Source organism: Triturus cristatus, chromosome 2_1 (genome assembly GCF_964204655.1).
Source record: "Triturus cristatus chromosome 2_1, aTriCri1.1, whole genome shotgun sequence".
Classification (NCBI taxonomy): Eukaryota; Metazoa; Chordata; class Amphibia; order Caudata; family Salamandridae; genus Triturus; species Triturus cristatus.
In genome coordinates, this window is record NC_140581.1 from 357969858 (window position 1) to 357997167 (window position 27310).

Sequence of the window (27310 nt, forward strand, 5' to 3'; positions counted from 1 at the left end):
CGAGCTTTTCACTATCCGGACATCTAAAACTTAAAGTACCTTTACATCTTTTTGAATACACTGTACCTTGCCCTCTGGGCTGTTCAGGTCGTACATTATTGGTGACATATATATTAAATGGGCGGGTTTGGGCAATGCACATTTTTTTTTTTTTGCCAGGTCGAGATGGCAGCTTAAAACTGTGCACAGGCTGCAATGGCACACCTAGGACAGGTTTAAAGTGCAATGTAAGTGGGTTGCACAATTAGTGCTACAGGCCCACTAGTAGCGTTTAATTTACAGGCCTTGGGATCATGTAGTTCGACTTTACTAGGGGCGTACAAGTAAATTAAAAGTGCCAATTGCGTCTAAGCCAATATTACCATGTCTTGAATGTGCACAAGCACTTCAGCATTGGTTAGCAGTGGTAAAGTGCAGAGCCTTAAGGCCAGAAAAAAAGAGATCAGCAAACAAAATGGAAAAGGAAGCAAAACGATTGGGGACGACCCTGCAGAAAGGGCCAAGCCTAAACACTGTTTCTCTGTATTTTGATGCATGCATGGAGAACAGTGTGCAGGGTCACAGGATATGACACGGAGGACCATATTTCAGGTCAAATTGAACAATACTTATTAAGTATTATAAGGCTCTGTAAGGCACAGACAAAGCAATGTTTTTGTAAACATCTTCCTATTAGAAAGCAGGTCCACATCTCGTCCTGTTTCACGCATGCTTTATTTCTACCCTCAGTGTTACACATACTTTTTATCAGAGATAAGATGTGATCAAATTGGCTCTAGCCAAACTTCTACAAGATGGAAGTTTGAAATGTGAGTGACAGTGGATGGTTTGACTGAGTCAAAAGTGGTAGACATCTGGAGACTGAGACATCCTCATCAAATGGAGGCTACGCATAACTTCAATATACACAACAGCTGGTCAGGCATAGACTATTGGTTGGGGACGGCAGGTGCTGCATCCTGGACACGCCACATACAACATTTGCCCAAGACGCTTTTGGACCACAATCCGGTCCTACTAACTATTGCACTCCCCCATTATACACCCCGCCATACATTTGGCGCTTTAATGCCTAAGCATTACTTGACTCTACATACAATGACACCATTCAACAAGCCATTGTTGACTATTTTCAATTCAACCAGCCCTCCATGACCGACCCGAGCCTCCTCTGGGAAGCCTTTAAGGCCACCATACGGGGAGTCTGTATAAGCACTAACGCTGGCATCCTCAAAGATACCCATGCCCAACTTACCCAATGGGAGGCTAAATTACACAATCTAGAACAAGAATATGAGCGCACACAGAACATAGCCATACTGGGCAACATTAGACAAATCATGACGGAATATCAGGGATTTGCTGAAAACGAACTCAAATAGGGGGGCAGACCGGAATGAGTGCTGGCACAAAAAATATGCGCCAACCGTAAGATGCATCCAATTCTTAAAATAAAAGATAATACAGATGCCTTACATTATGACGCTGAGGACATACTACGAGCCTTTATGAACACGTATGGGGATCTATATGCATCACGAAACGCAGCTACTCAGCCGGAGATTCTATCATATTTGGAAATGTGGCACTAGCCTGGCTCTCAGACACTCAAAGAGACTACCTCTCACAGCCAGTGACGATAGAGGAAGTCACAGAAGTAGTCAAATCTCTTCAAATGGTAAAGCCCCAGGCCTGGATGGCTACACTAGTGAATTCTATAAGGCATATATTGATTTACTAGCACCACACCTTGTAGAAATGTATGGAGACGCCCTTAGCAAACAGAGTCTACCCCCCCACCTTGTGAGAAGCCATGCTGATTACCTTATTGAAACCCGATAAAGACCCCGAGAACTGTGATTCATATCGACCCCTGTCATTAATAAATACCGACACTAAAATATTGGGATTCATACCACATCGCTCCACCGCTCACAATATTCGGACACTGTTTGCGCTATCTCATTACCTCCTCCCCAACTTCCAAGCAGCCGCAGTACTATTGGAAGCATCGAAAGCGTTCAACTCTATGGCCATATCTCATTGCTGTATTGTGCAAAATGGAATTCCCCCCAATCTTCTTACAATGGATCAAGGTACTATACACCGCACCAGTAGCACGAATACGACTGAATAAATATGTGTCAGATCAAATAACTATAAGGAGAGGTACAAGACAAGTGTGCCCCCTTTCCCCATTACTTTTTGCAATTGCTCTAGAGCCATTAGTGTGCAAAATACGTCAGTGTCATAAATACGTGGCTCTGCAATTTCCACGACGAACATTAACTATATCACTATACGCAGATGACATGGTCTTATATGTCAGAAAACTCGCTGAAAATCTCACCCCTTTACTGCGCGAATATATTAAATTCGGTCGACACTCGGGTCTCCAAATTAATTGGTCCAAATCTACTATTATCCCATTAACGGAGAATACAACACCACACACTGCGGAGTTCCCCTTAGAATGGCAAACAGACCCGGTCAAATATCTGGGAATCTGGTACCACCGCGACCCTTAAGTAGTTATCCGCACGAATTATGGGACAGCATTTAGCAAAATTGAAGAGAAAGTAGACTGCTGGATACGCCTACCACTCTCCCTGGCAGACCGAATGGCTATTGTCAAGACGGTCGTTCTGCCTAAATTCCTTTACCTTTTTAATAATATTCCCATAGCTCCACCAAAAGCTGTATTTCAGAGGCTGATGACCACCACCACCTGCCTCATATGGGCAGGAAAACAAGCACGCACTGAGCTGCGCGCCTTGACGCTCCCCTATGCTAGAGGCGGATTTAAGGTGCCAGATTTTCTCCTCTACTATTTGTGCGCTCAGGCCCAATAAGCACACTGTTGGTACCACCCTCTTCCTTATCTACCTCATATAGCGATCGAAGATGGCACGGCTAGCCCCATCCGACTACCCAATATATTACCACATCCCCACACTGGTGTAACCAAGCGCAAAATAAACACATTGCATACCACTAGTGCGGCCTGGCAGCGCATGGGGAAGCTGGCGCATAAACAACCCCTGTACACACCTGCAATGCCCTTGCAATTCCATCCGGATTTATCAGTTACCCAAGAAAAGGTTGGCATGGAGCTGTTACATCAAGTGGGCATAGCGACTGTGGGAGACCTATACACCAATGGCAAATTCATAGACCCTGAAGATCTACTATATATCAGCAATCAGACACTACTTTTTCAGTTTACATACCATAGACTAAAAGGAGCCCTTAAAAAAACTGTACCCTACTTTCCCAGACGAACCCCCGCAAATGACCACACTACAAATGGTTATCACTACTCCCCGCAATATACACTTGGTAACGAAGTTGTATACACGGCTTCAAGAAGATATAGGAGAGAATACCTTTAAAGCGCGGGATCGCTGGAATACTATACTTGAAACTCACCTCACAGAGGAAGAATGGTCTACCTGCTGTGCCTTAACCAGCATGCTCACCCCTAATGGCAACCTACGCATTCTGCATTATAAATACTTGAACCAACCTTATCATACACCTGCTAAATTACACAAATATGGCCTACGTACAGATGCTAGATGCCAAAGATGCGGGACGGACAATGCTGACTTTCTTCATCTAGCATGGCAGTCTTTACCCATTATAGAGTACTGGACACGCATTGTTAGTAAACTGGATGAAATGCTGGGAACCCCCATTGAATGTACAATTCGGACATGTCTGCTAGGTTTAGTCCCTCATTTACGGTCTACCAAACGTAATTTCTGCCTAATAGCGTTACTGCTGGCAAAAAGAAGAGTGTCCATGGCCTGGGGAAGTGGAAAAACTCCCCAGAGCAAACAGTGGATAAAAGATATGGCATATTGCAAAGAAACATTGCAAATGTATGAAGAGGAACGCCCCACCGGGTCCAAACCCAGAGACTATTGGAAACCGTTGGTGGACTATCTGCAATACCAACCAACTATGTAGTTTTACACTGGTGTAAAATTTGGAAATGTGGTTGATAAAAAAAGACCACTCTGTGGAACTGTACTGTATTAGTAAATTATAATTACTGAAGCCTGTATGTATTGTTCATGAATTGTATAGATTGAATAGAATACTAATACAAAAAATTTAAAAAAATGTGAGTGACAGTGGCTCCATGATCTATTTTCTTGGTTTCAAAATGAATGTGGATCTAAAATCTATGATCTACAGTCCAGCAGAAGCTGCATTTTGCTTCTTTCCAATTAGGATTTAAAATAAAGGCTTTTAATCTCACACAAGAAACTAAAGAGTCAGCAGTAATGGCTTGGGTCGTAACCTGCATTTAGGGCTCCCTAAATATTTAGGACCAGGTTCACCAAACTTTCTTCTCAGTGTGTGTCTTAATCCTGGTAACCAAGAAGTAAGTCATATCTAAGCTAATAGTATGTGAGACTTACAGTCGCATATGGTACAGCTTAAGGTCTGATGGAGTGGGGTTTTCCACCGCCTAATCTTCTGGTGTAATCATTAACCTGCCTTTGGTCGTATGGACCTTTGTTCATCGATGAAGAGAGTTTAAAAGGACCAATTAGTTACATCAACCCTTCAATATCAGCAATTCTTTTGACATTTATAAAATAAATAGAATTAGTGTGAGTTAAAGGGTTTATTAACAATTTTAGTTCAAACATGGAATAGTATTAATATTTAGTCATCATAGTTACAGATTGAAATAATCCACTAGGTGGTATTTCAAAACAAGATAAAATATGTTCGTGAAAATTATAGCCAAAATAGTAATAATGCAACAAGCGTGTTCCATAAAGGAGTTCAACTAAGCTAAATTAAGTTGAGAATGGGTCCGGTTCTTTGCTGGTGCTGCCGCCGCTGCTGCCATGAGAGGAACGGCCAACTTTCACACTCATAAGCCGAGAGGGGAACGGCCAACACTCACACTTGCAAGCCGTGAGGGGATCCGCCCAAACTACAGCTCCCGCGCCTCTGATGCTGCAACCGTGCCCGGAGGCGCGATAAGAACCTCGCTGACCTCCCGCATGTTTACAGCATCCAACAGGATTTCAGTACACTCCTGGGAGTAGGCAAACTCCCCAGTTTCTCACAACTCCACAATAGGCCACAGAAATAAGTCCTTGAAAAGATACTTCATCCACATTTTGCGGTTCAGACAGTGTTGTTCCAATTAATCATCCTTTCAGTTACCACCTCTTCTCCTGGTGAGAACCTCACTATCAGTTGTCTAGTACAAAACAATTGTCTATTCACTAATTAGTAGAAGGCTTCTGGAAAGTTACAGTATCTGCAGGGGAATGAAAAACATCTCATGCAAAACAACATTTCAACGTGAAAACAAGCATTGGCATAGCCAATAGGTCTCGCCTTTGGGACCTTATAAGTGTTTAGCCATGCAACACTTGATGTTGTTGCATCAAGGATATTGTGCTGGATAGCTAAACACTTATAAGGTCCCAAAGGCGAGACCTATTGGCTATGCCAATGCTTGTTAAGGAACCAACCCGCCTCACCCCGCGACCTGGGAGGTCCTGGCACTAATTTAAAAAGGTACTTAAATGCCCAGTTTGTTACAAAAATGCCTGATAGACTTTACTTACACTATATCGGTATCTACTACTTTCGTTCAAAATTCCAATAGGAAGTATTATTAAAGACTCAACTTCCTTTGGAATCTGTATACTGTTTCCCCTTTTTCGAAATTAGATAAACCTAGGTACTATGCATATACTGCGTACAGGTATTTACGATGACAGCATGCCCTACATAATACATCAATTAAGATTGTGCACTTCGAAAACCATTGGCACATTCAGCACGAACAATACATGCTTCTCTGGCAACTTTTACTAAAGGTCAGCCAACGTCAGAGATCTTCTTTATATCCTACATAATGAAACAGCAGGAATTGATTACTTCAGATCAAATCAGGTAATACTTATTTTGGAGGTGAAACACAGCCGTTCCAAAAGCACATTACAAACATAAAAAGCATTTTCAAAAACACCTCATAATCACATCAATAATAAAAAAAAAGCAATAAAAACAGAGTTCCCCTCAAGCAAGTTAAAAGAATCCTTTCATGGGCACAATGCCCAGCGGTCATCGAATGAACAAATCAAACTGGCAGGGTCAGGCTGTCAAAACATTTGTTTTCTCCTGGCAATATCACCCTTTAAAAGGAACAAATAGAGATGCAAAGTGTAGGAGAGTTTAATCCTTGCAAGTCAAGCAAGGCCTTGGCGCATCTTCTAATACTGCAAGCTCGAATCAAAGTGATTGAACACATTTTGGAGAATACCAAATAGAATTTATACCAAAAAGTAAAATAAAGCAAACTGAGGCAAGGACTCATCACAAGGACAGATTAAAACCTTATTGGAGCCAAGGGATAACTCTAATGCCACTTTATGATACCGAATCGGATTAAAAGGACTCTGTCCTAGGAGGCACCCACCCAAGAACGGTATAGCTCCATATTGGGGGTGGTCTGCAGAGGCTCATACTCCCTTACTGAGGTTTTGGCTAGTTACTCCACATCTATAAGCTGTATTTTTCTGGTAAGAAATGTTTTTTTAACCCAGGTAATGTCAGTCTTGATAATGAGAGGGAGAGGGGAAAAGTTCTGGTCTATCCAGTATAGACAATTCCTGCTTAACATAACCAGGATATGGCCAGGCCTCTATCACAAGCGCAGAGAGCCTCCCTATTGAAACCAGAGTACAAATTCGCCCAAATTGGGCACCATAATAACAGGGGGGCCAGTTCAACATGATCTTCAACATATTCAACCCCCCCCAACTCTTGGTGGACATTTTAATTAGCGCAGGCTGGGGTATGCCTAAGATGCGCCGCAGGACCCTATTCTCTTCCGTACGAAGGGTGGTAGTGTTAGACAATCCCCAAATACCAGCCCCATAGGTGAGGATGGGTAAACATTTTCTCCTAAAGACCCCCAAGAGAGGAGCCACAGGTTTTTTACCAATACTTGAGGCTAAGTTGCAACTATAGTCCGATGCAATGGAAAACCATTGTGAGGTTTTATATCTGCATGTGCCCCAGTTACCCATGGCATCAAAATCCACACCCAAGTAGGAAAAGTCCTGTGTGGGAGCAATAGGGTGTCCCTGCAGAAACACATGCTTGGTCGTCACGGATTTGGGGCCACAAAACATAGTGACATTTTTATGTGGTTTGTGGCTAAACCCAAGGCATTCATGAAGTTAACAAATGCCTGGAAAAGGGTATTGAGGCTCTTATGTGTTCTCCCAAGCAAAATGGCGTCATCCACATAGAGTAACGTTGGAACTTTTGTCTTGCCCACATATCGTACATCTGCAGTACAGTCAGATAACACATCCTCAAGGCAATTGATGTACAATAAAAATAGTATAGGGGTCAATACACACACTTGGCATACACCCTTCTCCAGCGGAAAGCTGCTAGTGAGTTCTCCAGCAGGGCCAAATCTTACAGACACTGGAAGATCGAAATGCAGAACCCACGAGAATGGAACGAGCCCTGAATCCATGCCCTCCAGCAAGGTCCACAGTTTAGATCTTATCACGCTGTTGAAGGTGTTCGACAGGTCCATGAAGGCTAGGCAAAGGGAGTTCTGCTTTGCGCTGGTATATTTGTTAATAAGCAAGTGAAGATTTAAGCATTGCTCCAGGGTGCTCAACCCCTCCCTGAACCCATAGAGCACCTCCGACAGCATGTTCGCCTGCCAGACCCAGGACAAGAAGCACTCCAAAACCACTCTCCCAACAGGGAGATCGGGTGATAACTAGGGGACTGCAAATCACACTTTTTAAAAATATGCACGATGGTAGCAATATGCTACGAATCAGGGGAGGCCAGAGATGGTAAAAGGCATTGAAACAGTTACATAATAATTGGGCCTATAGTTCTGGGACAGATTTATATATCTCCATAGGGACCCCATCTAGCCCGGAGGCCTTCCTAGATGGGGACTTCATAATGGAATCCAAGATCTCTTCCAGTGTGAAGCGAATGTTAATTGGTAATTCCTCCATTGCCTCCGGAACTATTTGGGAAAAGCCAGAGCGATATAAACCACTAAAATGAGCCACCCAAGCCTCTGAGCTAATAGTGGCAAATAACTGATCACATATATACCATTGAAGCAAACATACACGTAGCCATATTCTCAGCATCCACAAATAATGAGTTTAATTTCCTTCTTTAGCATAGTCACTGCATATGCCACGTACAAACACATGGTGATGTTGATCTTGGATGAGTTGTTCAGTAATCAGGTACACCAAGTTACATAGATGTACATAATGGTGACATTCAGAACAGTAGGAAAGAATGAATGTGTTTTACTGTTCTTTTCTATTTTCAGGGGAGGACAGTGTATTCTCCTAACCTGCACAGAGTAAATATACTTGTGACGCATGCGGCCAGGAGAAAGTGTCACTACCGGCTGAGAACAGGGATCCAATTAATTTCACTGTCCTGACAAAAGCCATCGATGCGTATGGGCACAGGTAGGCTGAAACATGTTGATCATATAGATGTGAGGGATATCTATCTCTTCCCTATACACGTCTCTCTCTCTCTTCATTTTTAAGTTTACCCCTATTTTAATAAATGTATCTTCTTTTGGGACAGGAGGTAATTTTAAATCAGTTACTTAAAAACACCACCTCATTGTTGACACAGAGTATGTCTATTATAAAATCTAAACATTTGGACAGAGTAATTGGTTTCATCAGCTATAGGCTAGAGACACCGACAGATAACAAATAAATACGCAAGTGAAGCTATTTATGCCAAAAATAAGACAAGAGACAATGGCCGAGCCGTCCTGTCAATGCATCTCCCTTTTGCATCTCCCTTTCTCTTACCGGCTGCGAAGTGCAGAGGGGTGCTCTTCCTGCCTGCCATATCCTTGGCATTTACGTTGCTTGTGTCCACCAGTCGCTTAGCTCGGGACACATCCCCATTCCTGCAAGCTTCGAAGAGCTCTCGGAAGGTCCCGGATACACCAGCGGCCTCGGTGAGGCTATCCGCAGGACTGGAGCAGAAGGAGGGGCCGCTGGTACTGCAGCTACTGCTGGAAGAGGAGCAAGAGCCTGAGGCGACCTCCAAAGGAGAGGGATCGTGAGACTAGGGCCGCAGGGAGCACCAACCAGGACAGCGCTAGGCGCTGCTCTGCTGGCCTCCCCCTCGGGCTCTGCTTCCAAGCCACGGGGAGAGGCTGGGGCTTCGCGGCAGGGAGGGCGGCACAGCAGGGGCGGCTGGGGGTACAACTGGGGACGGCGGGTGATGCTGATGATGAGCGCGACCAGACACCGCCATCTTCCCACTGCCCAGCACTTGTCACTGTGGCAACACAGCCGTGACCGCTTCCTGCCTAGCACTGAACACAGGTGAACCTACAGCATCACATCCGCTGTCCAATTGGGGCGGCACGCAGTCTAGTACTTTCGCTCTGTCAACTAGATGTTATGTACACAACGATGCGGCGACAGAAAACAAGCACGGTACGCTTTCACTTTCATCCCTCGTGAAAGCTTTCTGGTCTTTATGGGGCCATGTGTTTGAAACACATGGCCCCATAAAGATAAGAAAGCTTTCACGACGCACGGAAGAGCAGACGAGCCCGTCCAAATGGGACGGCTCAGAAAGCCGAACGAAAACGTCACCAACACCTCTTTTCCGATGGCTGGCCACCGTTTAGCATACACGGTGACGCCGGCCAATGGAAAAGAGGGGCGGGGCTTAATGCCCTTTACAGAAAACACCCCAAATCATTCAATCTCGCCGGCGAGACTGCGCATGTGCGCAGCCCACGCCAGGCGAGACCTACACAGGCCTTTCAATGTTATCATATAAATCTGTTGTTATGGCATCAACAGTTAGTATAACTTAAGTAAGTTCATTATTGTTTCTTTTGTATGCTTATAACGCCCAAGTACAATTGCTTACTGCAAGGTTTTATAACATAATATGTGTATTATTTAGCAAAGACTTTTGCACTTTTCAGTTAAATGTGTTTATTCTCACAATAAGAAGACATTCGCTAAATCGGTTCCTAAGCACAGACTGGAACTTGACTGAATATTTTACTCTGACTTTACAAGAAAAACAATTATAACTTCTTCCCTAGAGCTCAGAGAAAAAGGTAAAAGCAGAAGAGTTCTCACTGCCTGGAGCCTGCCACTACATAACACACTGACCCAACCTTTCAGATCGGTATGAATCTATGAAGTCTATTGTAGGAGGCTAGCTCTTTATGTGATATCTCAAAAATCTGATATATCTTATAAAGAGTCCAGGAGTTCCCTTATGAGTGGACAGGCGCTTGCTATGCAATCCCAAAGTGCTCTAATAGGGGGTAGTGTGGTTGAGCAGCCTTAGGCTTAACATAGAGAATTGTAAGACATTTGAAAATACACACAGTAATCAATAAATGACACACGCAACTCAAGAAGGAGATCCACACCACTTTATAAAAATAGCAAGCATCTTTATATATGTTTAGACATCAGAGAAAAATTGTTCAGGTGGGTATGTTTTTAAATATACATTCTTTTCACTTTAAAAAAGTGGACACTGCAATTTCTAAGTTCTACAATGTTATCCTATGGAAGGAAGAACACGTTCTGCTAACAGGTATAGCACAGCGACTTACAAGACCAATCTCCACAAGTAAGGTGAGTGGTGGGCAAGGTCCAAGGCAGCACCAGCAGTACACCACCAGCGGCTGCCAGGTGCAGGGTGCTAAACGGCATCGGGAGCCCAGTGTACTTCAATGGAGATCTGTCATTGCGGGCTGCAGGTTCTGGCCAGGAGGTTAGTCATGCTGAACCAGCAAGGGGGTTCAAGACTTGCAATCCTTGGGGACGGAGGGGGTGGGGACACCTTGGGTCCTCTTCTACAAGGCCCAGGGGAGACGGCTGCAAGGGCGTCTGTAGGCGTCTGTTTTTTCCTTACCGGAGCAGTCGCGGGTGAAGGAGACTTTGTGCAGAGCCTGCAGGTGATGTCCGGGAGGCCAGAAGGGGTGAAACCACGATGGACTCGAGCTCTCGAGGACCTTATTGACACCGGTGGTCCACTTCAACTCATGCCGGAGGTGACGGGTGCAATGGTGACTTCCGGTGTCGGGTTTGGCGATTACGGAGGCCTCAGAGTCTTCCCTTTTGGAGTTTCTTCAGAAAAGGTCCACTGTTCTCAGGAGGTCTTGAGTCTTTTTTGAAGGCAAGCAGTTCTCTCAGGTTTCTAGAGTCAGTAGCTGCAGGACAAGTTGACTTTGGCACAGTTTTCAACTAGGGATGCAGACAAGCCGGCTGGGTTGGTACCAGGTCAGCAACTTCTTCACTCCTCTCTGCTTTTGCTGCTCTTCTGTGCCCTCTCTCTTCTTAGGTCATCAGGATTGGTTTCCTCTGGTGCCAAGGACTCCCCTAAATACTGAATTTAGAGATATTAGGGGAGTGTAGGATAGTAGCCAATGGGCTACTAACCCTTGGGGTCACTACACCCCATATAGGACCACCTCCTTTGGGAAGTAGCATAACCCTTTCCCAGAATTCCTAAGTATGCCATCACAAAGATGGCTACTTCTGAAAAATGGTGTCCACCTCACAGTAGCCCACCATAGGGGTGGTACCATACTGGAGTTGGCACACCTTCCTGACTAACTAATTTTCCTGCCAAGGGGGTCCTGGACAAAGAAGGGTAGTTTCCTCTCCTGTGAGGGGAGACATATTCGCATTCCAAAGACGGCAGATCTTTGAAGCTTGCCGACCCAAGGAGGCTAATCAGCAGGTCATCTTGTGGGAGGGGGTGTTACACCATCTTCCTGGACAGGATTTTGTTCTGGGTCTCCTGAGAGCAAATGGTTTTCACCCGAGGAGGTCAGAACAGAGTCTCGAGTGGTAGGCTGTCAGAAACCAGTCAGCAAGGACACCAGAGGCAGAAAGGTATTTCAGGGGGCACCTGTAAGGTGTTTGATACCAATAAATGAAGCACCATATAGCTAGGGAACTCGTTTTCACCAGTGTCCAGCACATTCTAAGATGGCCTCCCTGGTCGCGTGTACTGGAAGTAGTAGGCCTGACCAGCAAAGGTGCATATCTGCTCATGCAGGCATGCCCTCACATGTAATATTCATCACTCCGGCTTAGGGCTGTTAGGCCTGTTGTAGGAGTGTTTTGCAAATATTACATGCAGTGGTAGGGGACATAACACACAGGGATGTGTGACATGTTGTGTTTTTACTTTTGTTTACACCACGACGTGCTGTCTGCAATGGCAGTCTTGCATGTGCTTGGTGAGGGGTGCCTTAGGCTGGCACAGTTCGTGCTGCAGCCCTTAGAGGTCCTCTTTATTACCTCAGGCGATAGGTACCAGGGTGCCATTTCCTAGGGACTTATAGAGGGTGCTAAAGGTTGAGTCAATTGGGGGATCAATTGTACAGTTTTGGGAAAGAGCTCTGGCACTGGGGGCCTGGTGTGCAGGAACCCAGTGCACTTTCAGTTGAAATCAGATCATTTGCCAGGTAAAATCTGGGGGTAACCATGTACAAAAGGGGCACTTTCCCACATCCATGATGTCTTTTGGGGAAAAACTTAAAATGTTTTATTTCCTTGACAGTTCTGGTCCTCTCTATATACGTGTATATACACACATACACACACATGCCCCACACCCCCAATTGTCATAGTGGGACCAAAGTATGCTTAGCACCCTGAAGATTTGATACATTGGAGTGCTCTGAAGAGCTGCTATACATACATATATGCATTATGTATGAGGCTGTCTTACATAGCACAAACCTAACAACAAAGATTGATTGATTGATTGATTGATGTACTTATAGAGCGCAGCTATCACCCTACGGGCATCTTGGCGCTTGCATTGGGAACCCGTCCTGGTTTTTCCCTGTAAGATAACCCGTACTGGGCATCCCCAAGGTGAAAGCCAGGCATCCCGCCGCGGGGGGCCGTTGTGGAGATTAAGCAGGCTTGTTGCCCAGAGCTGCATAGTGTGAACTCGTGCTTAGAGTGGGCACCGAAGCGAGAATTATCCAGTCCGTGGACGATTGGGCTCTGGACCCTGCCGCATCGGGAATCGAACCCAGGTCCCGGGTCTGATCTCTGCTTCAGGGTATGCCTCCTCTAACCAGTGAGCTACACTTCTCCACAAAGATACAGAGTACTATAGAGTGTGGGTTGCAAGACAAGTACAGGGTAGGCAACCTTAGGGCATAAGAACATATATGGGATTTTTGCTGTGTTTTCTATATATAATTAATAAAGCAAACATAATCAGCTGAGCAATTGTTCTTAACACAAAACAGTGCCTTTTGAACTTGATAGCTAGTTTTCTTTTCATCCAGTTTACTGTCGCATGTCCACTGTCCACTGATGCATCACTACTGCATTGTTTTTTAACTGTCTCTGTTTTTCGGGATCAAGGCACATTCCGTTGTTTAAAAATATATGAAAATAGAAAGTCCGCTCTTATCTGTCCAATCCACATTTCTCTTTACTAAATGTCAACCATACAGTGTATGAGCAAGAACATACTTCTAAAAACGTTTGCACCTCCACTACAAACTGATCAACGAATCATGAGAATTTAGACTAGCCAGCTGATAATCATGCATATGTTCTGAAGATGCATAGGACAAATATGTAGCCCTTATCTCAATAGACCTATCAGGACCTCACCACCAGCATAGCACTCCATGGTAAGAGTGGCTTCGCTATAGAAATATTTTCCATAACAGAACGGTGTGTGTAATACTTTCCCACAGTCAAACCCTTGGGCAGGTAAATGCTGAAGAAAATGAAACAAAAACCTGCTAAGGTGAGCTGTATGATGCCAAGAGTCGGGATGAAGTATAGTGCCACACCTTAAGGGTCAAGGGGTGTACTCCATGTGCTGCCTCATACTAAAGAAAGATGGGACTCTGCGCCCCATTGGGGGTCTGAGAGTACTAAACAGTAGCCCATCTACTTCAAGGTGACAACATTGCAGGCAGTCAGTCCACTCCTGCAATGCGACCTTCTAGCAGCACTTGATCTGAAGGACGTGCACTATCTCCGTCAGGTCTCCAAGCCATCACCAGTACCCGAGATTCATAGTAGGTCCAAAGCATTATCAGTCACTACTCTCTGGGCACTATCTGCTGAAAGAGTCTTTAACTAACCCCTTGCAGCCCACCTCCCTGGCCAATCTTAATTGGCTGATAAAAGCAAGATCTTCTCAGAAGAGCCTTTCACCACACCAAGCATCAGTAAACCTGTGTAGCCAGCTGGGGTTCACGGTCAGTGCCAGAAAAGGTCTGTTCTGCAGCCCCAGCAAATACAGAAAAGTGTATGATTGCAGATTAAAAATCCGAATAGTTCCCAAGAGACTAATGAGCACACCCGTGAAAAGCAAGGGCAGAATGGTTAAAACCACAGGGCACCAGGGCAACCAGCTCTGGAAGAATTTCTAGAATACCAGAAACCATAATAAACTATAGCACTACTAGAACAGTCACAGTGGGCTCAACTTGTAAACCTTTGCTCTTACCAGTAAACATAGAACTTGGATATTCTCACATAAGGCAGCCAGTTTGCACAATTTACAGACCCACTGCCCAATGTGGCGAGCATAGATTCCTCGAACATCCATGAAGTGGTGTAAAGTATTTTCTTTTTTGTCTGTTCTTTTGAACTGAGCAATTTAAGCTGCCTCAGTCGGTGGCCGAACTTTGCTAGATCTGCATTTGACCTCTCCTAGGTGGATGTGTTTTTACACATGTGGCGCACTCATTTTGAACTCATCAGAAAGTTACTCTTGGAAGGAAAATGTTTTTTTAAAGGATCCCCTGAAGGGATTACCACTGGAATTTAAACTTTTCAACAGTTACTTCCATTTCTTCATTGGCATTTCTTGAAGTTTCTCTGCCTTCTTAAGTTGGCCTGGATCCCAGTGTAAAACTTTGCTTTATCCTATTTTCTCTAGACAGGGCCACCCACCTCAACGTGTGCAACCTATCCACATACTTTTTTAGCACCTACCTTGCACTCGTCCAAGCACAAGGTAAGTGGTTTTATTTAATTTATTTTACTTTCCCTATCCCTTTGTCTGTTGACTTACAACACCGCTGTTACATGTGCCGGCTGCGCCTGGTGTCATTTTCACACCCTGGGACACGTTCAGCAGTGCCTTCACATGGTCTGCTTTCCATTCCCAGCAGCAACGTGTAGGCGAGAAAGTCTTTTTTATTTTCACCTCCAGCTGGGCCAAAGATAAAGGCTGAAGTTAAGGGGCCATCAGGCCTCCTTCTGATCGAGTATCCTACCTGGACGCGGCCTGGAACTCCACACTTAAATGCAAATGCAAGGGAGGGGAAATGAAAGCACACAACTTATCTCTTCACAGGTCCTTAAGAAAGGCATGCTTTCGACTTTTTTCAGTCCCGGTATATAAGTGCATGCACTGTAACAATATCACATGTGTTGGCCTGTCCCAGTATTTACACAAATAGCAATTTAAATAGCACAATTGTATTTCTTTTATAGCGCTGCTCATCCCAATGCAGGGTGTCAGAACACTTTGTTACATACACATCATATATTGACAACAAATCAAGTGTGTACATCAATGTACAAGATGTGTTACGTGAGACTGTGATGGCTACAAGGTGTAGGAGTCACATGTCCTTCATAGCTCACCGAGTAATATCCGAATGATTACAATTTATGAACAGTAAGTAACAAAAGGATCAATGTGTCCAAAGCAGAAACCCATTTACCTATCTACATAAAATACAAATCTGTCATCTGCATGTTACATGATATGCTTCACAGGAGATACATTAGTCTTCTATACTACTTTGATTAAAATCTGGAGTTACATAAAACAGATCTCGCCAACAAATGTGCCAACCTCCAGCGTGATCTCACCATTATTATTCCCTTAGATTTACTGGGCACCTCTGCAGCAGATGCCTTAACACCATAAAATATATTAAAATAGAGAGTTTGCAACCAAATAAGCAGAACCAATCTATTACCATGCTTTTCCTTGTTGCCAAATTCTTTGTGGCAGGGTTTAAAAAAACATTTATTAGTTGAGTCTCAGATTTTGCATCAAGATTGCGCCACTTTTTTTGTCACAACTCAGATACAAAATCTCATTTTTTTTATATCTCATAATGCGCTTAAATGTACTCATGATATACCTGATAAACCTGTGTGGGAGGACTTAATATCAGATGTCACTTCTTATGATGTCACTTGCAGTGAGGTCACTTCCTGTGATCCGACGTATGATGTCGCACGTCATGATGTCATGCGCTGTGATGGCATGCACCATGATGTCACTTGCATACTGCCTGACTTGGTTAGTCCCCCTACCTCTTTTTTTAGGACTTAAGCCCCGATTCTAAGCCAACTGAGAAATTCATACTAACAATCATGGGTAACATATCCACATTGCTGCTTCGCAATGTAACGTTCCGATGATGCATGAACAGTCCAGAACTGTCGGGACAAAGGACCCACACATGTGCAGCCAGGGATTATTAGTGACCGATTAACTGAATTTCAATCTTATGGAAAGATAAGGAATATGCTATTTACCAGTATGCATCTGTTCTTGGCATGTAGAGCTGATGATCTACACACTGTGCATAGATCGCCATCTGGTGTTGGGCCCGGATGTTTGCACTTGTTTTTGTCTTGGAAAGTCTCTGGAAGTCACGAGGTATGTGACTCCTCCTTTGAATCATAGTGCGCATGGGCATCGGCTCCATCCTCAGATTGTTTTTCGCCAGCAGGGAAATGATGGAGCTTAGTAAGAACAGGAAAGATGCCCATGTGTGGTGTATCTAAGTAACATAATAATGGAACAGATAAAGGTAGCCGGGTGGACGTGTGTAGATCTGCAGCTCTACATGCCAAGAACAGATGCATACTGGTAAGTAGCATATTCTGTTCGAGGCATATGAGCTGCAGATTACACACTGTGCATAGATTGTAAAGCAGTATCCACTCCTAGTGGCGACCACCAGTATCTGTTGCAGTAGTTTGAAATAGTGTTTTGAGTACAGCCTGGCCCACACTAGCTTGTTGTTTAGTTTGCACATCAACACAGTAGTGTTTTGTGAATGTGTGCGGTGTAGACCATGTAGCTGCTCTGCAGATATCATCTAAGGGAATGTTTCCTAAAAATGCCATTGAAGCTCCTATCTTTCGTGTAGAGTGGGGTTTTTTTGTGGTAACAAATCTGTTTGCATTTGACAATCCACCTAGCTATCCCAGATTTTAATATGGGGGTGCCTTTGTGTGGTGGTGAGAAAGACACGAATAGTTGTTTGGTCTTACAAAAGGGTTTTGTTCTCTCTATGTAGTATAGTAGTGCTCTTTTGACATCTAAGGTGTGAAGAGCTCTTTCTGCGACTGTTTGTGGCTGCGAGAAGAGTACAGGCAGCTCTACAGATTGATTGAGGTGGAAGGGAGAAATGACTTTAGGGAGGAATTTAGGATTAGCCCGGAGAACAACTTTAATAAGATGCATTTGGAGAAAAGGTTCTTGAATGGTTAGTGCTTGTAGTTCACTAACTCTTCGTCGAGAAGTAATGGCTACGAGGAAAGCCATTTTCCATGTTAAGAATTGTAGATCACATTTATGTAGAGGTTCAAATGGAGGCCCCATTTGTCTTGTGAGAACAATGTTTAAATTCCACACAGGGGAAGGTGGTACTCTGGGGGGAATTATTCTCCTGAGTCCCTCCATAAAGGCCTTTATGGCAGGTACTCTGAAAAGTGAGAAGTGCTGTCTATTTTGTAGATGTGCTGCTATGGCAGCAAAATGCAATCTGATAGAGGTATAGGCTAGGTTGCATCTTTGGAGGTATAGTAAGTAGTGTATGGTGTGTTGGATAGACACATCTAGGGGATTAGTGTCGTTGTTATGGCAGTATACTACAAATCTCTTCCACTTGGCTGCATAACATGCTCTAGTGGTAGGTCGTCTAGCTTCTTTGAGGACGTTCATACAGTCAGGAGGAAGGTTAAGGTAACCAAATTCTAGGATTTCAGGAGCCAGATCGCTAGGTTGAGCTGAGCTGGGTCTGGGTGTTAGATCTCTCCATGGTTCTGGGTTAAGAGGCGTGGAGAGAGGTGTTGTTTTTTGTACGGAACTACTGAGAGTTCCAGCAGTGTGGTGTACCATGGCTGTCTGGTCCAAGTTGGAGCAACTAGGATGAGCGTTAATGAGTCTTGCTGTAGTTTGCGCACTACTAGCGGAATGAGTGGGAGAGGCGGAAAAGCGTACACAAATCTGCCTGACCAGTTCATCCATATCGCATTGCCTTTGGACAATGGGTGAGGATAGCTGGCGGCGAAGTTTGGGCATTTGGCGTTTTCTTGGGTGGCGAAGAGGTCTATCTGTGGTTGCCCCCAAATCTGAAAAAACGGTTGAAGAACTTGTGGATGAAGTTCCCACTCGTGGATTTGTTCTGTTTGACGGCTCAAGAGATCGGCTATTGTGTTTTGGACTCCTGGGACATGTTGGGCTAGGAGAAAGATGTTCTGAGGTATAGCCCACCTCCATATGCTTTGTGCAAGTTGAGAGAGCTGCAGAGAGTGTGTCTTGCCTTGTTTTTGGATATAATACATGGCTGTCATGTTGTCGGTGCGGACTAAGACAGTCTTGCCCGATATTTGTTTTTGAAATGCTTTCTAGGAATATGACTAGTAACTCCAAGTGGTTGATGTGGAGTAACTTTTGTTGAGGTGTCTACCTGCCCTGTGTGGTGTGATGTAGTAGGTGAGCTCCCAGCCGGAGAGCGATGCGTCAGCTGTCATGACTATTTGAGGAACTGGCTCGAGGAACGGTCGCCCTTTGGCAAGGTTCTTGGTGTTCCACCATTGCAGAGAGCGATGGGTACCACCGTCTACCAACACCAGATCTGTTAGCTGGCCTTGAGCCTGGTTCCATTGGCATGCTAAGCACTCTTGGAGACAACGCATCTGGAGTCTTGCCTGAGGCACTATGAATACGCAAGAGGCCATCATCCCTATGAGTTGCATGAATACTCGAGCTGGAAGAGAGTGTTGCGGCTGGAATCTGGTGAGAAGAGCTTGGATGCTCGCTATTCTGGCTGGACTGGGATAGGCGAGCGCTCTTGAGGTGTCTATTGTGGCACTGAGGTATTGTTGCGTGGAGGCCGTTGCACCTGGGACTTGGGGTGATTTATTGTGAACCCCAGGTTGTGAAGTTGTTGAATAGTGGTGTGAGGGTGTTGTACACACGGATTGTACGATTTGGCTTTTATAAGCCAGTCGTCTAAATATGGGAAGACATGTATGTGTTGTCTTCTTAGATGTGCTGCCACTACTGCTAGGCAGTTGGTGAACACTCTTGGTACTGTGGTGACTCCGAATGGGAGTACCTTGAATTAATAGTGCTGACCATCCACTACGAATCTGAGATATTTTCTGTGAGCGCTGTCAATGGGAATGTGGAAATAGGTGTCCTTGAGGTCTAGAGTAGCAAGGAAGTCACCCTGGGAAAGCAGAGGGAGGACCTGCTGAAGTGTGACCATGTGAAAGTGGTCTGAATGTATGTATAGGTTTAGGGGTCTGAGGTCTAAAATAGGCCTTAGAGATCCGTCCTTTTTTGGTATGAGAAAATATAGGGAGTAGACACCCTTGTTTTGTTGGTGCAGGGGAACTGGTTCTATTGCACTTTTTTGTAGGAGGGGGATTACCTCCTGCTTTAACAGTAACAGATGTTCTTGTGACATTGTACGGTGTTTGGGTGATATGTTTGGGGGGGTAGATGTTAGTTCGAGACAGTAGCCTGATTGAATGATTTCGTGGACCCACCTGTCTGAAGTGATGTTTATCCAGGCAGGGAGAAATAGGTGAAGTCTTCCCCGACTGGAGTGGAATAGTTGAGGGGAAGTGGAGGGAAGTCATGGGGTAGGTGTGCCGGAAGATCGGGAGTTGTTATTTTTGCCTCTGCCTTTGCTGTTTTTCCCCCTGTAACCACCCCTTTGGTAACCTCTAGTAAAGGTGGATTGTGCAGGAGCTTTGTAAGAGGTGGAGGGGCTATCAGAGGAGTAGCCTCGATGGGTGCTTCTAAAGGATGAGCGACGAAAGGACCGTCTGGGAGCTTGCGATTGCAAGGCTCCCATAGATTTGGCGGTGTCTGTATCCTTCTTCATTTTTTCGAGGGATACATCTACATTGGGCCCAAATAGGTGTTGCTCATCAAAAGGCTGATTGAGTATAGAACTCTGTACTTCGGGTTTAAAACCTGATCTACGTAACCAGGCATGCCTGCGCAAAAGGACACTGGTGTTGATTGACCTTGAGGCGGTGTCTGCTGCATCTAGGGCACAGCAAATGGGGGTGTTGGTGATGGTCTTACCCTCTTGGATTAGTTCACTGGCCCTGTTCTTTTATTTGTCAGGGAGGTGCTGCATTATGGACTCAAGTTCGTCATAATGTGCCCTGTCATACCTGGATAGGAGCGCTTGGGTGTTAGCAATGCGCCAAATATTTGCTGCCTGTGATGCTGTGCGTTTGCCAGAGGCGTATAAGAGTTTGGATTCCTTGTCTGGTGGTGGTGCGTCACCGGACGTTTGGGAATTTGCCCTCTTGCTGGCAATAGAGACTACTGGGGAGTCTAGTGGTGCAGGCCTTTAATGTATACTGGGTCAGTAGGGGCAGCTTTATATTTATTTTCTATTCTTGGGTTGATGACCCGAGCCCTGACGGGGTCTTTAAAGATCTCTGGTGCGTGCTTAATGACCCATTTAAGCATGGGTAGTGTTGAGGTAGACCTTTGTGTGGTATCAAAGGTATCCATAAGAAAATCCTCCTCTACTGGATCTGTATGTAGGGCCACCCCGTGGTATTGGGCAGCTCTTTGAAGGAGCTGGTTGATTCTGAAATTGTCCTCTGGGGGAAAAGGCCTGGAGGGATACATATCATCTTGTGGGGTGTAAGGGACATCTGGGACACTGTAATCATCCCAGGGGTCATGGGAGCCAGTAGGAGTAGGGTCCCCAAGGGGTTGGTCGTCCGCACCTCCCCCTGCATCATCTGAGGTGTTGTCATCATCATCATCTATTGGGGTAGGTGATGGTGTGGGAGAGTGGTGTGGTGGGGAGGAAGAGGAAGAGGAGAAGAAATCCTTAATGGAGAGGTAGCAAAGTCTCTCTTCTTTGGTGGCGGTGCGGGCGCAGGCATGTGTAGTGGTCTTTTCTTGATGCTGAGCATTAAATGACCAGTCTTAGGGTCCTTCATTAGAGTCTTTTGGGTAGGATCTGGTCGAAACAGTTCTTCTGTGGGAGACAGATCCTTCGGAGCCGAGGGCTTCGGTGCCGTAAGTGTTTGGAGCGTCGACTCAGTAGCGGTTCTAGGCTTGGAACCGTGTAGATTTGAAGTGTATTTAGGAGTTGGAACCGGTTGCTGTTTTTTCGGTTCCGAGGTCTTCGGTTTGGAAGTATCGGGGCCTTTCGGCGGGCATTTTTTTAGTAGGCTCCGAGGGTGTTGTCGTGCCAAGGAGCTGGTGCTAGCCTTCGACGCCGAGTGCTTCGATTTGGGAGCAGCAGTCGGCGTGGATGAGGCCGATGACGCCTTTTTCTTTGGTGCCGGATGTTCGGTACCGAGGGTAGGCTGACTCGAGCCCGAGTCGCTTAAAGGATTACTAGGCTTCTTTACCGGGCCCGAAGGCGGGGCATGGGAAGCAGTGTCTCGGCGTGCACCTGGGCCCGAAGGTGGAGGTGGTACCGAAGCCTTTTTGGACGGTGTCGAGGGAGTGGGAGGGTCGGGGCACGACATCTGTACTCACGGCCCTTTGAGCTGGAGTGATGTCTTCGACATCGGAATCATCTGCTTCGGAGGCGCTGATGATGGCTTCCTCGTCTCGACCCTGCTCCAGAACATCGATGCCCTCTTGAAAGATGTCGTCGGGGATCAATGATGACTAGCGTGCCATTGTTCTTCAAGCTCGTCGGTCCCGGATGGTCTTTTTGGAGCGGAAGGAGGCACAAGCTGGACAGTCTCTGGCCTCGTGCTCCGGTGAGAGGCAGAGGTTGCACACCTCATGTAGGTCGGTGTGGGGAAACTTCGACCCACATCGAGGACACTTTTTAAACGGCGTCCTTTCCATGACCCGGAGATGAGGCCCGGGTAGGCCCGAAGACCTTTGTTGACGACCGGAATCGAAGACTTCGAAGTTGAAGTGTTGCGTTTGGCTGGAAAGGCGATCGAAAACAATACCGTCGAGATGGGAAGGATTGTGCGTCGAAAGAGAAAACCGTTAACGGTTCTGAACTGGAAGGCGAGAACACATCCGAGCCCAATGGCGGAAAAAAATAATCTGAGGATGGAGCCGATGCCCATGCGCACTATGATCCAAAGGAGGAGTCACATACCTCGTGACTTTCAAAAGACTTTCCGAGACAAAAACAAGTGCAAACATCCGGGCCCAACACCAGATGGCGATCTATGCACAGTGTGTAATCTGCAGCTCATATGCCTCGAAAATACATTTTCAATATGGATTGAAGGAACGTATGGAATGAAGGAACGCAATACATTCTGTAAGGACTGGTCAGTCAGGATGACATCAGTGGTTAGAAAACCAATGGAAAACTATAAAAAGAAATAATAGTTGGACACCTCAAAATGGGTGGCTTTTACTTGGTCAAAGGCAGCATGGTTAAACCTGGTAACAATCGCAGCAGACAGCCAAAAAGAATATTTTGTTGTGGAACAATTAGTATATATCAATGCTGATTATATTATCTGTACAAGCCTTCCAAACCACTTCATACAGAAGACTGAAGACCACTGGCTGCACTCCCCAAATGGCCTGCACCTTCTATATCCACCTCCGGTACTGTAGGCGTCCAACTAGTGCTTCTCCAGGCCCAACCCTGTGTCTCTCCCTGCTGGTTAGTAGGACACAGGGTGCGCATGTGCACCGCGGCTATAGACCTGGTCCTTGTGACTTCAGAACTAAGCTTAACAACCTTATTTTCTTCATCCATGCTTTTGGTCAAATATCCTCATATTCAACCATTATCTGGATACACAAAAACCTGAGGAGATAGACCCAAAAACCTCTGCGAAACTATGTTTACATTTTATAACCTCCATCTATTGGATAATGTTTATGGTCTATTGTTCCTTAAAACATTTGGCACTCTATTTCTAACAACTTTCCCAATGTTCGATGACAAATTAAATTTCAATTGCATCGAATTTTTGTCAATGTCGCAGACATAGCGTACTTTTAAAACACTGCATTCTCTATTCATTTCCTTAATGGAGCCCACAGAATCCCTGTAAAGTTTACTCCTGGCCATAGTTTGCTAAGTTCGGAACAAAGTTCCCGGTCCAATATGTTTTATGATCTACAATTACCAGACATTCAAAAGTGACAACTATACACCCTAGAAAATAATCTGCAAGTCCAGGACAGTGACAGGATATCGGCACTTTCTTTAAAACGCACCATTTGCCACTACTCTTCCAAAGTGTCTCGTTGTATGTTTCACTAAGAGTCCTCTCCACCACAGGTCCGCCATTATCTCTTGCCGTGACTTCCGGAAGCCACTCTAGCGAAAAAAGATCCACCCCTGGCTACAGAACTGTGAAAGTGACCATCGACCAACAGCCAGATCCATGGGATTTATGCAATGCTGCAGCCGCAGCGTTTTCTGCATAGGTATGGATTTTCCGCATCTGCCACATAATCCACCACCTGCCACATAATCTGCAGATTTTGTTACAAACTCAAAGGTATCAAAAGTTTCTAAAATCGTGCAGTGAGTGGAAGGTCCTATGCACAGGTTGACTATGCACAGGTTGACTGGCCATACTTCAGTTGCCTATTACTCTATTTAGATGTCAAACTGGTACTAATGAGGTTTAAAACTGGCACTGATGAGGTGAAACCTTTGCCATACAGTGTTAACGTGAAAAAAATTATAAAATCATGAATACTATCGCAAAACGTGCCGCATTAGGTCGCATTTTTTGCATTTTCTTGCAGCATAATTCAGTTAGCCCTGCTGCCTCATGTGGCCCTCCTCTGCTGCATAATTCTAGTGTCCCTGATAGCTTCCCTCTCACATCAGATAGGGCTCAGAGGATTGGATTTGACCTGAGGTACAGAATCAAAAAACTTTTTGTTTGTTGATTAGAGTGATGCCGGAAGGTGATAAAGAAAAAAGGAAGGGCTCTTCTTAGTGCAACTGCTGATCCACAGGGCTCAAAATTCCCAGTTTCATGCGTGAGCGGCTCATGCAGTCTAGAAATGAACTTTGCATTCTGGGATTTGTAGTCGTGTTTTATCATGCGATAAATAGGACTACGAAGACCTAGAACCTGGGCTGAATGAGTCACCACTTCTGGACAGGGTCGACCTAAAAGCACTAATCTTTGACAGCACTTTCTGTTTTTCTGCACATGCGCACTTTGAAGGTTCTTCTATGGAATTTTTCGGCACCAGTAAATGTTTATTGGCTGATATAGATCTCTGTGGCTGATATAGATCTCTGCAGCTAACAAAAAGTAGCACAAATAATTTCCTAGCTTGACCAATGTGGGCAGACAATAACTGCAGAGTGTATTCAGGAACTTCAAAGACTGTGCATAAAGTCTTCTACACTACACAGAAACTCTAATGGGCGAAAATGAGTTTGTAAATGTGCCTCGTCTTTTTGCTTTCAATAACCCTTCACAACACTGGTGCTTTGAGAGTAATAATGGAGACAGACAGACAACTAATTCATTGTATACTTTTTGACTGTTAAGCCGCCTAAAGGGTTCACGTAGCCATCGTAAGGGAGAAGCAAACCTCGAAATTCTGAAGTAAGTAGGTATATGTAAAAATATTATCTGTCTGCCAGGCCGCAGCGCAGCTGTAAACAGCAGATCCGCCCGAGGTTAGGACTAAATTGGCTGATGCAAGAGAGAGGTCTCTTTCGGGAGCTCACAGACACCTGCATGACAGGCTTCCGGCCGCTATAATGACCTCAGAATGTGGCCATGTTTAGACGCATCCTCGGGGCGGCTGAACAACAGAAAAACCAACGAATGCAGCAATGCAGACGGCTCAACATCGGATCCCAAGATGTGAAATCTAACTTCTTAACCTATGGTACAATTTTTCGATTTAAAAAAATCCCGATGAGACAACAGTGCTTCCGAGACAAAAGGCGAGCAAACACGTGTCCCCTTGAGTTGCATCAGAATACAGGTACAAGCAACTGCTTTGAAGATTAAAGCCCCGCCTGGAGGTGTTACTGATCTGAATGACGCGCGAGGTGCAGACACGCGTGACAGGAAATACCCCTCGAATGTACCCATGTATGAGGTCACTTTCGGGGCTCCAAGAGGCTGGCTGAAAAGCAATCTTAACGAACAAGCTAGGCCCAAGCAGAGGAGATGGAACAGTTTTCAGTTTGGGCGCTGCCATTAATTGTTATTGCACAGTCAGTGCTTAATTTATAATTTTAAAAAAAAATAAGTGCCAGGGCTCTTGTCTGAAGGCCACTTACAGCTTGCACCACACATTGCCCCTGCCATGCTGCCAAGGATAGTAACAACACAACTACTAACTATCACACTCCTCCTACAAGTGTGACCATTTGGACTATTCTAGAACCGCAAAGCTATAAGAATGGCTTGGGTGGTAGGTAATAGTTATTTTTAATGTATATTGAATTATTAACCGACTGTTGTTGTGGACATCTCTAAATTAGCCAGACTGTCACAAGTGCCGGTGTTACCAATGAAGTGCTGGTGCCAAGCACCGGAAATGACCGGCTCAAAATAAGCACTGATTACACTGAAGTCTTAGGGACTGTGAAAAATTCAAGCATCATACAAAAAAGATAAGAGTAGCTAATGTGCAATGCCCGTTCAGACGGAGGACGGTAAGGGCGGGGGATGTAGGCGGGGCACTGATGAGAAAACACGCTGTCATTTACAGACAGTGCATTTTCCGTAGAAATGGCCACTAACTTTTGATGGGTAAATCTATAAAGAACAAAAACGATAATGTGTGGAAATCAGGTTTAAGGGAATTTAATGATTTGCGCATCACTAAGTAAAGTGTCTTGATTTTTTAGATCCTACTAAAATCTTTGTTTTGTTCACACTTCAGAATTACAAAAAAATGCTTTATTTATGCTTTCCTAATAGAAGATATAATTTTAAGTATGTGTATAATTTACTGATATTTAAACGTTGTGTGTTAGAAAACAACTCACATCCTCCACATTTCCTTTACCCAAGCAGGGTTGTTACCTAGATCACTTTTAGCAAAATCTTCTTACTTTGCAGGCAGAGAAATAAAAGTACACTCCAGTTTTTGAATAAACAGTAATTTGTCAGAAGACACAGCATAATATTTGTCTTTGAATGCACAGCAAATGTGACATGATAAACACAAAAGTTAAAGAGATCTTTATTGCTCAGTCACCTTCTGAATTCCAGGGTATTATTTCTGGGGGTGCTGCAGCACCCCCACTTCCAGAGCCTATGGGTCCAAAGAACAGGCAGTACATATAAACTCAATATGGAAGAATTTACACAGCTTATACAAGGCTTCCCCCAACATAAAACCACTTTAATAGTGATTTCTAGTCATTGAATGTAAAAAAGTCATAACATGTTTAATGAGACGAAGTGGGCAGATCTAACTGATGTAAAGCAATGCCACAGAGGGGAGCACTAAAAGGTATGGGACCATCTATGCAATACTTATTACAGAGCACATGATATATGAAGACAGAACCATATACCATCTCATCAGAGAACCAGGTGTACAGGTCTATTGAATTAATACATGGGCAACTGTGAATAATGGGGATGCTTTTCACCGAAGCATTCTGAGTGACAACAAATAGATGAAGAGTGAAGCACTAGTTGTCCATGATATCACTCACAACACAGGTGAAAAACATTAATTATTCAATTTTTACCCAGCTGTAACTTTATACGTGTATGACCCCCAAAATCAGGCAGAGGGAGAAAAAACCCTCTATCTAACCACAGATTCCTCATCTTTAGAATATCCCTAGGCACCAGACTGGATCCAGAGAAGTTTAAAAGCAATGATCTCGTGCCATGGCAGGTGGCACTGTGTGGCTCCACACTGGTGCCACACCACTTCAGAAGTGAGAGACCGGAGCAACACATAAATACCAACTCTGCAAGTAGGTTTTCCTTTCCACACCCTCAGACGTGGTGTGTAGAACAACTGTGGCAGTGTACAGCTCTCTAACTTGGGCCCTTTTTAAAAC

General features: G+C 44.8%; 1 protein-coding gene across 1 annotated transcript in view; it reads right to left on the minus strand.

The window, feature by feature from the left end:
• The window catches only part of LOC146864194 (chondroitin sulfate proteoglycan 4-like), a 432950-nt gene that overhangs the window by 145108 nt on the left and 260532 nt on the right, over positions 1–27310 (minus strand). The gene's annotated exons all lie outside the window — the stretch shown is intronic.